This window comes from Ranitomeya variabilis, chromosome 2, assembly GCF_051348905.1.
Source record: "Ranitomeya variabilis isolate aRanVar5 chromosome 2, aRanVar5.hap1, whole genome shotgun sequence".
NCBI classification, from domain to species: Eukaryota; Metazoa; Chordata; class Amphibia; order Anura; family Dendrobatidae; genus Ranitomeya; species Ranitomeya variabilis.
This window is the reverse complement of record NC_135233.1, coordinates 43,147,730-43,161,863: the sequence shown is the minus strand read 5'-3', so window position 1 is coordinate 43,161,863 and position 14,134 is coordinate 43,147,730. Positions and strand designations below refer to the sequence as shown.

At 47.4% G+C, this 14,134-nt stretch overlaps 1 long non-coding RNA gene across 1 annotated transcript in view; it reads left to right on the top strand.

Moving 5' to 3' along the window:
• The window catches only part of LOC143804350 (uncharacterized), a 57,731-nt gene that overhangs the window by 29,064 nt on the left and 14,533 nt on the right, over nt 1–14,134 (top strand). The window lies entirely within an intron of this gene.

The following is a 14,134-nucleotide window of genomic DNA, read 5'->3' as shown; positions in this document are numbered from 1 at the left end:
TTTGCAAACATTTTACTTCAGAACCATTTTTTTTTAATTTTCTCAAGTGTAAAAACAGAAATTTAACCACAAATTTTGTTGTGCAATTTCTCCTGAGTATGCTGATACCCCATATGTGGAGGTAAACCACTGTTTGGGGGCACCGCAGAGCTTGGAAGTGAAGGAGCACCGTTTGACTTTTTCAATGCAGAATTGGCTGGAATTGAGATCGGACGCCATGTCGCGTTTGGAGAGCCCCTGATGTGCCTAAACAGTGGAAACCCCCCACAAGTGATACCATTTTGGAAACTAGACCCCTTAAGGAACTTATCTAGATGTGTGGTGAGCACTTTGAACCCCCAAGTGCTTCACAGAAGTTTATAACGTAGAGCCGTGAAAATAAAAAATCGCATTTGTTTACACAAAAATGATCTTTTTGCCCCCAAATTTTTATTTTCACAAGGGTAACAGGAGAAATTAGACCACAAAAGTTGTTGTGCAATTTCTCCTGAGTATGTCGATACCCCATATGTGGGGGTAAACCACTGTTTGGGCGCACCGCAGAGCTTGGAAGAGAAGGAGTGTCGTTTTACTTTTTCAATGTAGAATTGGCTGGAATTGAGATCGGACGCCATGTCACGTTTGGAGAGCCCCTGATGTGCCTAAACAGTGGAAACCCCCCACAAGTGACACCATTTTGGAAACTAGACCCCTTAAGGAACTTATCTAGATGTGTGGTGAGCACTTTAAACCCCCAGGTGCTTCACAAAAGTTTATAACGTAGAGCCCTGAAAATAAAAAAATCGCATTTTTTCTACAAAAATGATCTTTTTGCCTCCAAATTTTTATTTTACCAAGGGTAACAGGAGAAAATGGACCCCAGAAGTTGTTGTACAATTTGTCCTGAGTACGCCCACACCCCATATGTGGGGGTAAACCACTGTTTGGGCGCATGGCTGAGCTCGGAAGCAAAGGAGCGCCATTTGACTTTTCAATGCAAAATTAACTGGAATTGAGATCGGACACCATGTCGCGTTTGGAGAGCCCCTGATGTGCCTAAACAGTAGAAACCCCCCACAAGTGACCCCATTTTGGAAAATAGACCCCCCAAGGAACTTATCTAGATATGTGGTGAGAACTTTGAATGCCCATGTGCTTCACAGAAGTTTATGATGCAGAGTAGTGAAAATAAAAAATATATTTTTTTCCCACAAAAAAGATTTTTTAGCCCCCAAATTTTTATTTTCACAAGGGTAACAAGAAAAATTGGACCCCAAACGTTGTTGTCCAATTTGTCCTGAGTATGCTGGTACCCTGTTGTGAAATTGGATTTTGGGCTCCCCCGGTGGCCACTGGTGGAATTGAACTTGTGTGCATCATCCCCTCTGTTCACCTGTTCCCATCAGGATGTGGGAGTCGCTATTTAACCTTGCTCCTCTGTCACTTCCATGCCGGTCAACATTGTAATCAGAAGCCTTTCTGTGCATGTTCCTGCTACCAGACAACTTCCAGCTAAGTCGGACTTTTGTCCTTGTTTGTTTTTTGCATTTTGTTCCAGTTCACAGCTGCAGTTTCGTTTCTGTGTCTGGAAAGCTCTTGTGATCTGAAATTGCCACTCTGATGTTATGAGTTAATACTAGAGTCTTAAAGTAATTTCAGGATGGTGTATTGATAGGGTTTTCAGCTGACCATGAAAGTACCCTTTCTGTCTTCCTGCTATCTAGTAAGCGGACCTCGATTTTGCAAAACCTATTTTCATACTACGTTTGTCATTTTCATCTTAAATCACCGCCAATATATGTGGGGGCCTCTGTCTGCCTTTCGGGGAAATTTCTCTAGAGGTGAGCCAGGACTATATTTTCCTCTGCCAGGATTAGTTAGTCCTCCGGCCGGCGCTGGGCGTCTAGGGATAAAACGCAGGCTACGCTACCCGGCTACTGTTAGTTGTGCGGCAGGTTTAGTTCATGGTCAGTTTAAGTTTCCATCCTTCCAAGAGCTAGTTCCTATGTATGCTGGGCTATGTTCTCTTGCCATTGAGAACCATAACAGTTTGACCGGCCAACAAAGGGTTAAATTAATTGGCAGAGAAAGGAGAGAAAAAAGAAGTCTGCTGAAAATTTTTTTTTTTTTTTTTTTTTCCCTTCAGTTCTGAGTGTGCTTTCAATTGAATCACTTGCAAGTCTGCCTATATTGCAGCCTTCCTCTCTCTCTCTCCTTCTAATCCTGGAATGGCTCTGTGTTCACCTGTTTAAAATGGATATTCAGAGTTTAGCTGCAGGTTTGAATAATCTCACCACGAAAGTTCAAAATTTACAAGATTTTGTTGTTCATGTTCCTATATCTGAACCTAGAATTCCTTTGCCTGAATTTTTCTCGGGGAATAGATCTTGCTTTCAAAATTTCAAAAATAATTGCAAGTTGTTTTTGTCCCTGAAATCTCGCTCTGCTGGAGATCCTGCTCAGCAGGTCAGGATTGTGATTTCCTTGCTCCGGGGCGACCCTCAAGATTGGGCTTTTGCATTGGCTCCAGGGGATCCTGCGTTGCTCAATGTGGATGCGTTTTTTCTGGCCTTGGGGTTGCTTTATGAGGAACCTCATTTAGAGCTTCAGGCGGAAAAAGCCTTGATGTCCCTATCTCAGGGGCAAGATGAAGTTGAAATATACTGCCAAAAATTCCGTAAATGGTCTGTGCTTACTCAGTGGAATGACTGCGCCCTGGCGGCGAATTTCAGAGAGGGTCTCTCTGATGCCGTTAAGGATGTTATGGTGGGGTTCCCTGTGCCTGCGGGTCTGAATGAGTCCATGACAATGGCTATCCAGATCGATAGACGTCTGCGGGAGTGCAAACCTGTGCACCATTTGGCGGTGTCTACTGAGAAGACGCCAGAGAATATGCAATGTGATAGAATTCTGTCCAGAAGCGAACAGCAGAATTTTAGACGAAAAAATGGGTTGTGCTTTTATTGTGGTGATTCAACTCATGTTATATCAGCATGCTCTAAGCGTACTAAGAAGCTTGATAAGTCAGTTTCAATTGGCACTTTTCAGTCTAAGTTTATTCTATCTGTGACCCTGATTTGTTCTTTATCATCTATTACCGCGGATGCCTATGTCGACTCTGGCGCCGCTTTGAGTCTTATGGATTGGTCCTTTGCCAAACGCTGTGGGTATGATTTAGAGCCTCTTGAAACTCCTATACCTCTGAAGGGGATTGACTCCACCCCATTGGCTAGTAATAAACCACAATACTGGACACAAGTAACTATGCGAATTAATCCGGATCATCAGGAGATTATTCGCTTTCTTGTGCTGTATAATCTACATGATGTGTTGGTGCTTGGATTGCCATGGCTGCAATCTCATAACCCAGTCCTCGACTGGAACGCTATGTCTGTGTTAAGCTGGGGATGTAAGGGGATGCATGGGGACGTACCTTTGGTTTCCATTTCGTCATCTATTCCCTCTGAGATTCCTGAATTCTTGTCTGACTATCGTGACGTTTTTGAAGAACCTAAGCTTGGTTCATTACCTCCGCACCGGGAGTGCGATTGTGCCATAGATTTGATTCCGGGTAGTAAATACCCTAAGGGTCGTTTATTTAATCTGTCTGTGCCTGAACATGCTGCTATGCGAGAATATATAAAGGAGTCCTTGGAAAAGGGACATATTCGTCCTTCGTCATCTCCCTTAGGAGCCGGTTTTTTCTTTGTGTCTAAGAAAGATGGCTCTTTGAGGCCGTGTATTGATTATCGGCTTTTGAATAAAATCACGGTTAAATATCAATATCCGTTGCCACTGCTGACTGATTTGTTTGCTCGCATAAAGGGGGCCAAGTGGTTCTCTAAGATAGATCTCCGTGGGGCGTATAATTTGGTGCGAATTAAGCAGGGGGATGAGTGGAAAACCGCATTTAATACGCCCGAGGGCCACTTTGAGTATTTGGTGATGCCTTTTGGCCTTTCAAATGCCCCTTCAGTCTTTCAGTCCTTTATGCATGACATTTTCCGTGATTATTTGGATAAATTTATGATCGTGTATCTGGATGATATTCTGATTTTTTCGGATGACTGGGACTCTCATGTCCAGCAGGTCAGGAGGGTTTTTCAGGTTTTGCGGTCTAATTCCTTGTGTGTGAAGGGTTCTAAGTGCGTTTTTGGGGTTCAAAAGATTTCCTTCTTGGGATACATTTTTTCCCCCTCTTCCATCGAGATGGATCCTGTCAAGGTTCGGGCTATTTGTGATTGGACGCAACCCTCTTCTCTTAAGAGTCTTCAGAAATTTTTGGGCTTTGCTAACTTTTATCGTCGATTTATTGCTGGTTTTTCTGATGTTGTTAAACCATTGACTGATTTGACTAAGAAGGGTGCTGATGTTGCTGATTGGTCCCCTGCTGCTGTGGAGGCCTTTCGGGAGCTTAAGCGCCGCTTTTCTTCCGCCCCTGTGTTGCGTCAGCCTGATGTTGCTCTTCCTTTTCAGGTTGAGGTCGACGCTTCTGAAATCGGAGCTGGGGCGGTTTTGTCGCAAAGAAGTTCCGACTGCTCCGTGATGAAACCTTGTGCTTTTTTTTCTCGTAAATTTTCGCCCGCCGAGCGGAATTATGATATTGGGAATCGGGAGCTTTTGGCCATGAAGTGGGCTTTTGAGGAGTGGCGTCATTGGCTTGAGGGGGCTAGACATCAGGTGGTGGTATTGACCGACCACAAAAATTTAATTTATCTTGAGTCCGCCAGACGCCTGAATCCTAGACAGGCGCGCTGGTCGTTGTTTTTCTCTCGGTTTAATTTTGTGGTGTCATACCTACCGGGTTCTAAGAATGTTAAGGCGGATGCCCTTTCTAGGAGTTTTGAGCCTGACTCCCCTGGTAATTCTGAACCTACAGGTATCCTTAAGGATGGAGTGATATTGTCTGCCGTTTCTCCAGACCTGCGGCGGGCCTTGCAGGATTTTCAGGCGGATAGACCTGATCGTTGCCCACCTGGTAGACTGTTTGTTCCTGATGATTGGACCAGTAAAGTCATTTCTGAGGTTCATTCTTCTGCGTTGGCAGGTCATCCTGGAATCTTTGGTACCAGGGATTTGGTGGCAAGGTCCTTCTGGTGGCCTTCCCTGTCACGAGATGTACGAGGCTTTGTGCAGTCTTGTGACGTTTGTGCTCGGGCCAAGCCTTGTTGTTCTCGGGCTAGTGGATTGTTGTTGCCCTTGCCTATCCCGAAGAGGCCTTGGACGCACATCTCGATGGATTTTATTTCGGATCTTCCTGTTTCTCAGAAGATGTCTGTCATCTGGGTGGTGTGTGACCGTTTCTCTAAGATGGTCCATTTGGTTCCCCTGCCTAAGTTGCCTTCTTCTTCCGAGTTGGTTCCTCTGTTTTTTCAAAATGTGGTTCGTTTGCATGGTATTCCGGAGAATATCGTTTCTGACAGAGGAACCCAATTCGTGTCTAGATTTTGGTGGGCATTCTGTGCTAGGATGGGCATAGATTTGTCTTTCTCGTCTGCTTTCCATCCTCAGACTAATGGCCAGACCGAGCGGACGAATCAGACTTTGGAGACATATTTGAGGTGTTTTGTGTCTGCAGATCAGGATGATTGGGTTGCTTTTTTGCCTTTAGCGGAGTTTGCCCTCAATAATCGGGCCAGCTCTGCCACCTTGGTGTCTCCTTTTTTCTGTAATTCGGGGTTTCATCCTCGATTTTCCTCCGGTCAGGTGGAATCTTCGGATTGTCCTGGAGTGGATGCTGTGGTGGAGAGGTTGCATCAGATTTGGGGGCAGGTGGTGGACAATTTGAAGTTTTCCCAGGAGAAGACTCAGCTTTTTGCCAACCGCCGGCGTCGGGTTGGTCCTCGGCTTTGTGTCGGGGACTTGGTGTGGTTGTCTTCTCGTTTTGTCCCTATGAGGGTTTCTTCTCCTAAGTTTAAGCCTCGGTTCATCGGCCCGTACAAGATATTGGAGATTCTTAACCCTGTGTCCTTCCGTTTGGACCTCCCTGCATCTTTTTCTATTCATAATGTTTTTCATCGGTCATTGTTGCGCAGGTATGAGGTACCGGTTGTGCCTTCCGTTGAGCCTCCTGCTCCGGTGTTGGCTGAGGGCGAGTTGGAGTACGTTGTGGAAAAAATCTTGGACTCCCGTGTTTCCAGACGGAAACTCCAGTATCTGGTCAAATGGAAGGGATACGGTCAGGAGGATAATTCTTGGGTGACTGCCTCTGATGTTCATGCCTCCGATCTGGTCCGTGCCTTTCATAGGGATCATCCTGATCGCCCTGGTGGTTCTGGTGAGGGTTCGGTGCCCCCTCCTTGAGGGGGGGGTACTGTTGTGAAATTGGATTTTGGGCTCCCCCGGTGGCCACTGGTGGAATTGAACTTGTGTGCATCATCCCCTCTGTTCACCTGTTCCCATCAGGATGTGGGAGTCGCTATTTAACCTTGCTCCTCTGTCACTTCCATGCCGGTCAACATTGTAATCAGAAGCCTTTCTGTGCATGTTCCTGCTACCAGACAACTTCCAGCTAAGTCGGACTTTTGTCCTTGTTTGTTTTTTGCATTTTGTTCCAGTTCACAGCTGCAGTTTCGTTTCTGTGTCTGGAAAGCTCTTGTGATCTGAAATTGCCACTCTGATGTTATGAGTTAATACTAGAGTCTTAAAGTAATTTCAGGATGGTGTATTGATAGGGTTTTCAGCTGACCATGAAAGTACCCTTTCTGTCTTCCTGCTATCTAGTAAGCGGACCTCGATTTTGCTAAACCTATTTTCATACTACGTTTGTCATTTTCATCTTAAATCACCGCCAATATATGTGGGGGCCTCTGTCTGCCTTTCGGGGAAATTTCTCTAGAGGTGAGCCAGGACTATATTTTCCTCTGCCAGGATTAGTTAGTCCTCCGGCCGGCGCTGGGCGTCTAGGGATAAAACGCAGGCTACGCTACCCGGCTACTGTTAGTTGTGCGGCAGGTTTAGTTCATGGTCAGTTTAAGTTTCCATCCTTCCAAGAGCTAGTTCCTATGTATGCTGGGCTATGTTCTCTTGCCATTGAGAACCATAACAGTACCCCATATGTGGGGGTAAACCACTGTTTGGGCGCACGGCAGAGCTCGGAAGGGAAGGAGCGCCATTTTGGAATACAGGCTTTGATAGAATGGTCTGCGGGCGTTATGTTGCATTTGCAGAGCCACTTATGTACCTAAACAGTAGAAACCCCCCACAAGTGACCTCATTTTGGAAACTAGACCCCCCAAGGAACTTATCTAGATATGTGGTGAGAACTTTGAATGCCCAAGTGCTTCACAGAAGTTTATAATGCAGAGTAGTGAAAATAGAAAAAAAAAATTCTTTCCACAAAAAAGATTTTTTAGCCCCCAAGTTTTTATTTTCACAAGGGTAACAAGAGAAATTGGACGCCAATATTTGTTCTCCAATTTGTCCTGAGTATGCTGGTACCCCATATGTGGGGGTAAACCACTGTTTGGGCACACGGCAGAGCTCGGAAGAGAAGGAGCGCCATTTTGGAATGCAGACTTTGATAGAATTGTCTGTGGGTGTTATGTTGCGTTTGCAGAGCCCCTGATGTACCTAAACAGTAGAAACCTCCCACAAGTGACCAAATTTTGGAAACTAGACCCCTAAGGAACTTATCTAGATATGTGGTGAGAACTTTGAATGCTCAAGTGCTTCACAGAAGTTTATAATGCAGAGTAGTGAAAATAAAAAATATTTTATTTTCCACAAAAAAGATTTTTAGCCCCCAAGTTTTTATTTTCACAAGGGTAACAGGAGAAATTGGACCCCATAAGTTGTTGTCCAATTTATCCCGAGTACGCTGATACCCCATATGTGGGGGTAAACCACTGTTTGGGCGCACGGCAGAGCTCAGAAGGGAGGGAGCACCATTTGACTTTTTTAGCGCAAAATTGGCTGTCGTGTTTGGAGACCCCCTGATGTACCTAAACAGTGGAAACCCCCCAATTCTAACTCCAACCCTAACCCCAACACACCCCTAACCCTAATCTCAACCCGATCCATAATCCTAATCACAACCCTAACAATAATCACAACCCTAACCCCAAAACAGCCCTAATCTCAACCCTAACCATAACCCTAATCAAAACCCTAAATCCAACACACCCCTAATCCTAATCTCAACCCTAACCTCAAACCTAACCCTAATCCCAATACACCCCTAATCCCAACCCTAACCTTAACCCTAATCCCAACCCTAACCTTAACCCTAACCCTAATCCCAACCCTAATCCCAAACGTAACCCTAATACCAACCCTAATCCAAACCCTAACCCTAATCCCAACCCTAACCCTAACTTTAGCCCCAACCCTAACCCTAACTTTAGCCCCAACCCTAACCCTAACTTTAGCCCCAACCCTAACCCTAATTTTAGCCCCAACCCTAGCCCTAACCCTAATTTTAGCCCTAACCCTAAATTTAGCCCCAACCCTAACCCTAAATTTAACCCTAACCCTAGCCCTAACTTTAGCCCCAACCCTAACCCTAGCCCTAAGGCTACTTTCACACTTGCGTCGTGTGGCATCCGTCGCAATCCGTTGTTTTGGACAAAAAACGGATCCAGCAAATGTGCCCACAGGATGCCTTTTTTGCCCATAGACTTGTATTGCCAACGGATGGCCACACGTCGCGTCCATCGTGCACTGGATCCGTTGTGTTTTGGCGGACCGTCGTCACAAAAAAGTTCAATGTAACCTTTTTTGTGTACGTCGCGTCCGCCATTTCCGCGCATGCGTGCCTGTAACTCTGCCCCCTCCTCCCCAGGACATATACTGGGCAGCGGATGCGTTGAAAAACTGCATCCGCTGCCCTCGTTGTGCACAATTTTCACAACGTGCGTCGGTACGTCGGGCCGACGCATTGCGACCGCCCCGTACCGACGCAAGTGTGAAAGAAGCCTAAGGCTACTTTCACACTAGCGTTGTACTCGGCCCGTCGCAGTGTGTCGGGCCGACGTACCGACGCTAGCGTTGTAAGCGCCGCACAACGGTTTCAGCGGATGCTGTTTTTCAACGCATCCGCTGCCCCATTGTGAGGTGCGGGGAGGCGGGGGCGGCGTTCCGGCCGTGCATGCGCGGTCGGAAATGGCGGACACGTCGCACAAAAAAACGTTACATGTAGCGTTTTTTGTGCCGACTGTCCGCCAAAGCACGATGCATCCGTCGCACGACGGATGCGACGTGTGGCAATCCGTCGCAATGTGTCGCTAATGCAAGTCAATGGAGAAAAACGCATCCTGCAAGCACTTTTGCAGGATGCGTTTTTTTTCTCCAAAACGGCGCATTGCGACGGAAGCCAAAAAACGCTAGTGTGAAAGTAGCCTAACCCTAACCCTAGCCCTAACCCTAATTTTAGCCCCAACTCGTCTCTCCTGCCGGCCGGCAGATGGCAGCAGATGGCGGGCGCACTGCACATGCGCCCGCCATTTTCTTTCCCGAGGAAGAAGCCGGCCGGCAGGAGGAGACGCAGGAGGACCCAGGGACACCGGTAAGTATGATAGGGTCCCCGAATCCCCCTATTTCTCTGTCCTCTGATGTGCGATCACATCAGAGGACAGAGAATTACAGATCGCTTTTTTTTTATTTTTTTGCGGTCGCCGGTAAACAGTTAATTACCGGCGATCGCAAAACAGGGGTCGGTAAAAACCGACCCCGATCATGTTCTTTGGGGTCTCGGCTACCCCCGGCAGCCGAGACCCCAAAGATCTTCCGGGGGCCGGGCGGCGGGCGCACTGCGCATGCGCCCGCCATTTTTTCCCCGGAAAAAAATGGCGGCGCCCATCGGGAGCCACGAGGAGCACCGGGGGAGATAGGTGAGTATTGGTGGGCTATCGGGGGCCATTGGGGACCCTATTTCTCTGTCCTCCGATGTGCGATCACATCGGAGCACAGAGAAATTAAATGGCAAATCGCGTTTTGTTTTGTTTTTGTTGCGACCGCCGGTAAACGGTTAATTACCGGCGATCGCAACTCGGGGGTCGGTAAAAACCCCCCGAATCATGTTCTCTGGGGTCTCGGCTACCCTCGGCAACCGAGACCCCAGAGAAAATCCGACTCTGGGGGGCGCTATTCACTTTTTCCACAGCGCCGTTAATTAACGGCGCTGTGGTTTAAGTACCCTTAGCGGCCGCCGTTAAAAGGCGTATCGGCGGTCGTTAAGGGGTTAACAGATCAAAATAAACAATTGCAATGGGAACGTTTTCAATTAGTTGTCTAATATTTCAAACATAGTTAGCAAGGCCGAAAAAAGACATTTGTCCATCCAGTTCAGCCTATATTCTGTCATAATAAATCCCCAGATCTACGTCCTTCTAAAGAACCTAATAACTGTAAGATACAATATTATTACGCTCCAAGAAGACATCCAGGCCTCTCTTGAACCCCTCGACTGAGTTCGCCATCACCACCTCCTCAGGCACACATAGATATTATCCTAAGAAAGACAAATCTGCACTTTTACTTTTTTGTTAAATATTCGGTCTTATTAACCTTTTGGTTTGATCGACAGCACTGTAGTTGTTCAATTATATAATTAATCATCAAAACTACAAATTGACTAATAATTATATTAACAGTGTAGTTAGTATTGCAAGTGTGTCTTTGCTTTTGGAAATAATGTACTAAATTCTATGCCAAATTGACATACAATTTTAAATCAATTTTTTATGCGTTTATGGCTGTCGTCTCTTGGACATTATTGTCTAATAAATGTTTAGTCCTTCTTCCATTCTGAGAACACGGAACATCGTCAATGGAGAGGTAAATGGGTGTTTGTGGCTCTCTCCATTGATTTATATAGCTGTTCTAAAAAATTGCCAAGCACACTTGCTTAGCATGTTTTGGTAGGCCCAAATAAGTGAATGGAGAGAAAAGTGCACATGTGGTTGAATGGTGGTGCATGAGATGTTACAGTCTCAAAATCTACTGTGGATATACCATAGATGCCCAAGATGGAAATACCTCTTAGTACATTTTCCTCACTCGAAAAATGAGTACAACTTTTATGTAGAGGAGCAGCGTGGCTTCAGATGCACCAATATCTGTACCAAAAGGTAAAGTTATTCAAAATTCTATAAAGATGCACTAAATTTATCTGCCTGCATAAACCACTATTGTCATGTCGCATTCGGTCAAGCCATCACCGCCGCCGCCCCTGCTGCCCGCTCATACTTCCCATTCCACGGCGTCCCGGCGCGCTCCTGTTCTCCCTCCAGTGCCGGCTCCTCTGCTCGCACTCCCGGCTTCTGCTTCCTGTTGGGCGCGCGCGCGCATTAGGTTTCACTGCGCACGCGCACACTGTTTTCCATGATCAGCCGCTCCTTCCGCTGTTCTCTATGCCCCTGGAGGACCTTGACCCGGAAGGTACGCTGCCGCTCTGCATATCAGGCCGCCTCTTCCTTTCGGCTGTGCCTGATTGTCATTTGTTTCCTAGCAAGTGTCTCTGGCTCCCACGCTTCTCAGCGTGCTCTGCATTCTCTCTGCGGCTTGTCTTCCGTTACTCGCTTTCGTTTCTTGTACCTAACCATTGTTTGTTTCCTTGTTTCCTTTCAGCTCCAGACCTCCTGTGTCTCCGTTTCCTTGGTGCTCCTGCTCCTTTGCTTAGTCCTCCTGCCGTCGTCCTCTGCTCATCCGTAGCCCTGTGTCCTCATCTTGTCTACTGGTTTGTCTCTCATCGCCCGTCTGTCTTTTGTCAGTCTTCCGTTCCCGCGTCTCGTCGTCTTTCATGTTTTTTCCCATCGTCCCTGCCTAGCCCTTTTACCTTCCCTCCTTCTTTTGGTACCAGCTGCCGTGCAGTAGTCTCCCCTGGACCTGCTCCTAACGCTCCCTGTATAGGGGGTGGTCTACCTGGTCCACTCGTCCTGGGGAGGTTCGCTGTTACGGACCAGTGGGTTCACCTTCTTTTGTTCTCCTAGTCCTAAACCGTAACAGTACAATCAGGCCATGGACCCCGCTGGTACTTCTGTTTTCACCCAAAAGGAACTGACGTTTCTACGGGAGAACCAAACCAGGATCATGGGTTTTTTAAAATCTATGGAATCCCGTTTAACTGCTCTTCAGCCCTCTGACCCGGGGAGCGCCGCCCAGGTGGCCGGCCTCCAGCAGGAGCTCGCCCAGCAACACGATACTAAGGGCCACATACTTAATTATATGGCTTTGGTGGACAACCGTCTGCTGCCTCCGCTCCTGCCCAGACTCCGGCTTCACATCCACCTCCTCGCCTGGTTAAACCTCCACGGTATAGTGGAGACCCCAAATTATGTCGGGGTTTCCTAAATCAATGCCAGTTACACTTTGAATTACTGCCACAACAATACCCCACTGACCGAGCTAAGGTGGCTTTTATTGTGTCTCACTTGGAGGGTGAGGCTTTGGCCTGGGTTAATCCCCTCTGGGAACGAGACGATCCTCTCGTCTCCCAACTTTCTACTTTTTTGGAGACTTTTCGTAAGATCTTCGATGAGCCAGGGCGACTAGCTTCTACCACTGAGTCTCTTTTTAATCTCCACCAGGGCACCCTTTCTGTCGGCCAGTACGCCATTCGTTTTTGTACTTTGGCCTCCAAGCTGGGTTGGAACAATGAGGCTTTGGTGGGAGCTTTTTGGCGCGGTCTGTCTGGCCGAATTAAGGACGAGTTGGCGGGTAGAGACACTCCAACATCCTTGAAGCATCTTATTTCCCTGGCGACCCGCATAGATTTGCGTTTTCAGGAACGTCTCCGTGAATCCGCCAGGGAGAAGAGGTTGCCCCGACAAGCTCCGCTTTCTCGCAGTCCTCCTCGTTTTCTACAGGTCTCCTTCAACGGCACTGGCACCTGAGCCCATGCAAGTGGACCGTATCAAGCCAGCGGAACTGCGTCGCAAGGAGAGATTCACACAGGGTCTCTGCTTTTATTGTGGCAGCGCCTCTCATCTCCTACGTTCCTGTCCGGTGAGGCCGGGAAACGCTTCCGCCTAGGACAGGTAAGGGAGGCCTACCTAGGTGATAGCGATACCTCTCTACCCTTTACTCTCTCAGTTCTGTTGCATATTGGTTCTAGTCGCTTTTCTGAGGTGGCTTATGTTGATTCTGGGGCTGCAGGTAATTTTATTCAACTTGAGGCGGTCAGAAGGTTTCAAATTCCTGTCAGATCCTTGGAGTCTCCTCGGCAGTTAGCTTCAGTCGACGGCTGGCCCTTGCGGGAGACCGTTACCTTGGTCACCGAAGAAGTGGAGCTGCAAATCGGAGCTTTGCATCGAGAGAGGATAGCCTTCTACGTGCTGCCATCGTTGTCTCATACGTTTCTCCTGGGCCTTCTTTGGTTAAGAATACACGAGCCTGTTTTGGATTGGCGGTCTGGTGATGTCCTCCGATGGGGTCATTCCTGTCAGACTAGATGTCTGCGCCCTGTTCTTCCTATAAGGTCATCTGTGTCTACCACTCCACCGGAAGGTTTGCCTTCGGCCTACCATTCCTTTGCGGATGTCTTCGACAAAAAGGAGGCGGAGAACTTGCCCCCGCATCGTCCATATGACCGCCCGATCGACCTCGTTCCTGGTTCAACTCCACCCAGGGGATGAATTTATCCGCTGAATCCTCTTGCGTCTCAAGCCATGACCAAGTATGTACAGGAGAATTTGGCCAGGGGTTTCATCCGAAAGTCCTCACCCGCGGGCACGGGCTTCTTTTTTGTTAAGAAGAAGGATGGAACCCTCCGTCCCTGCATCGACTACCGAGGTTTCAACTGTATAACTATTAAGAACAAGTATCCACTTACTCTCATTCCTGAACTCTTTGATCAGCTACGGGGAGCACGAATCTTTACTAAGCTGGATCTTCGTGGGGCCTACAATCTAATCCGAATTCGTTCCGGAGATGAGTGGAAGACCGCTTTCAACACCAGAGATGGCCATTATGAGTATCTGGTCATGCCCTTCGGCTTATGCAATGCCCCCGCAGTATTTCAGGAATTTGTGAATGACATTTTCCTAGACCTTTTGTATTCTTGTGTGGTGGTATATTTGGACGATATTCTCGTTTACTCTCCTGATCTGTCTACTCACAGAAGAGACGTTCGTCTTGTGCTTCTGCGTCTGAGGGAGAATCGCCTTTTCGCCAAAATCGAAAAGTGCGCCTTTGAACTGTCGTCTCTTCCATTCCT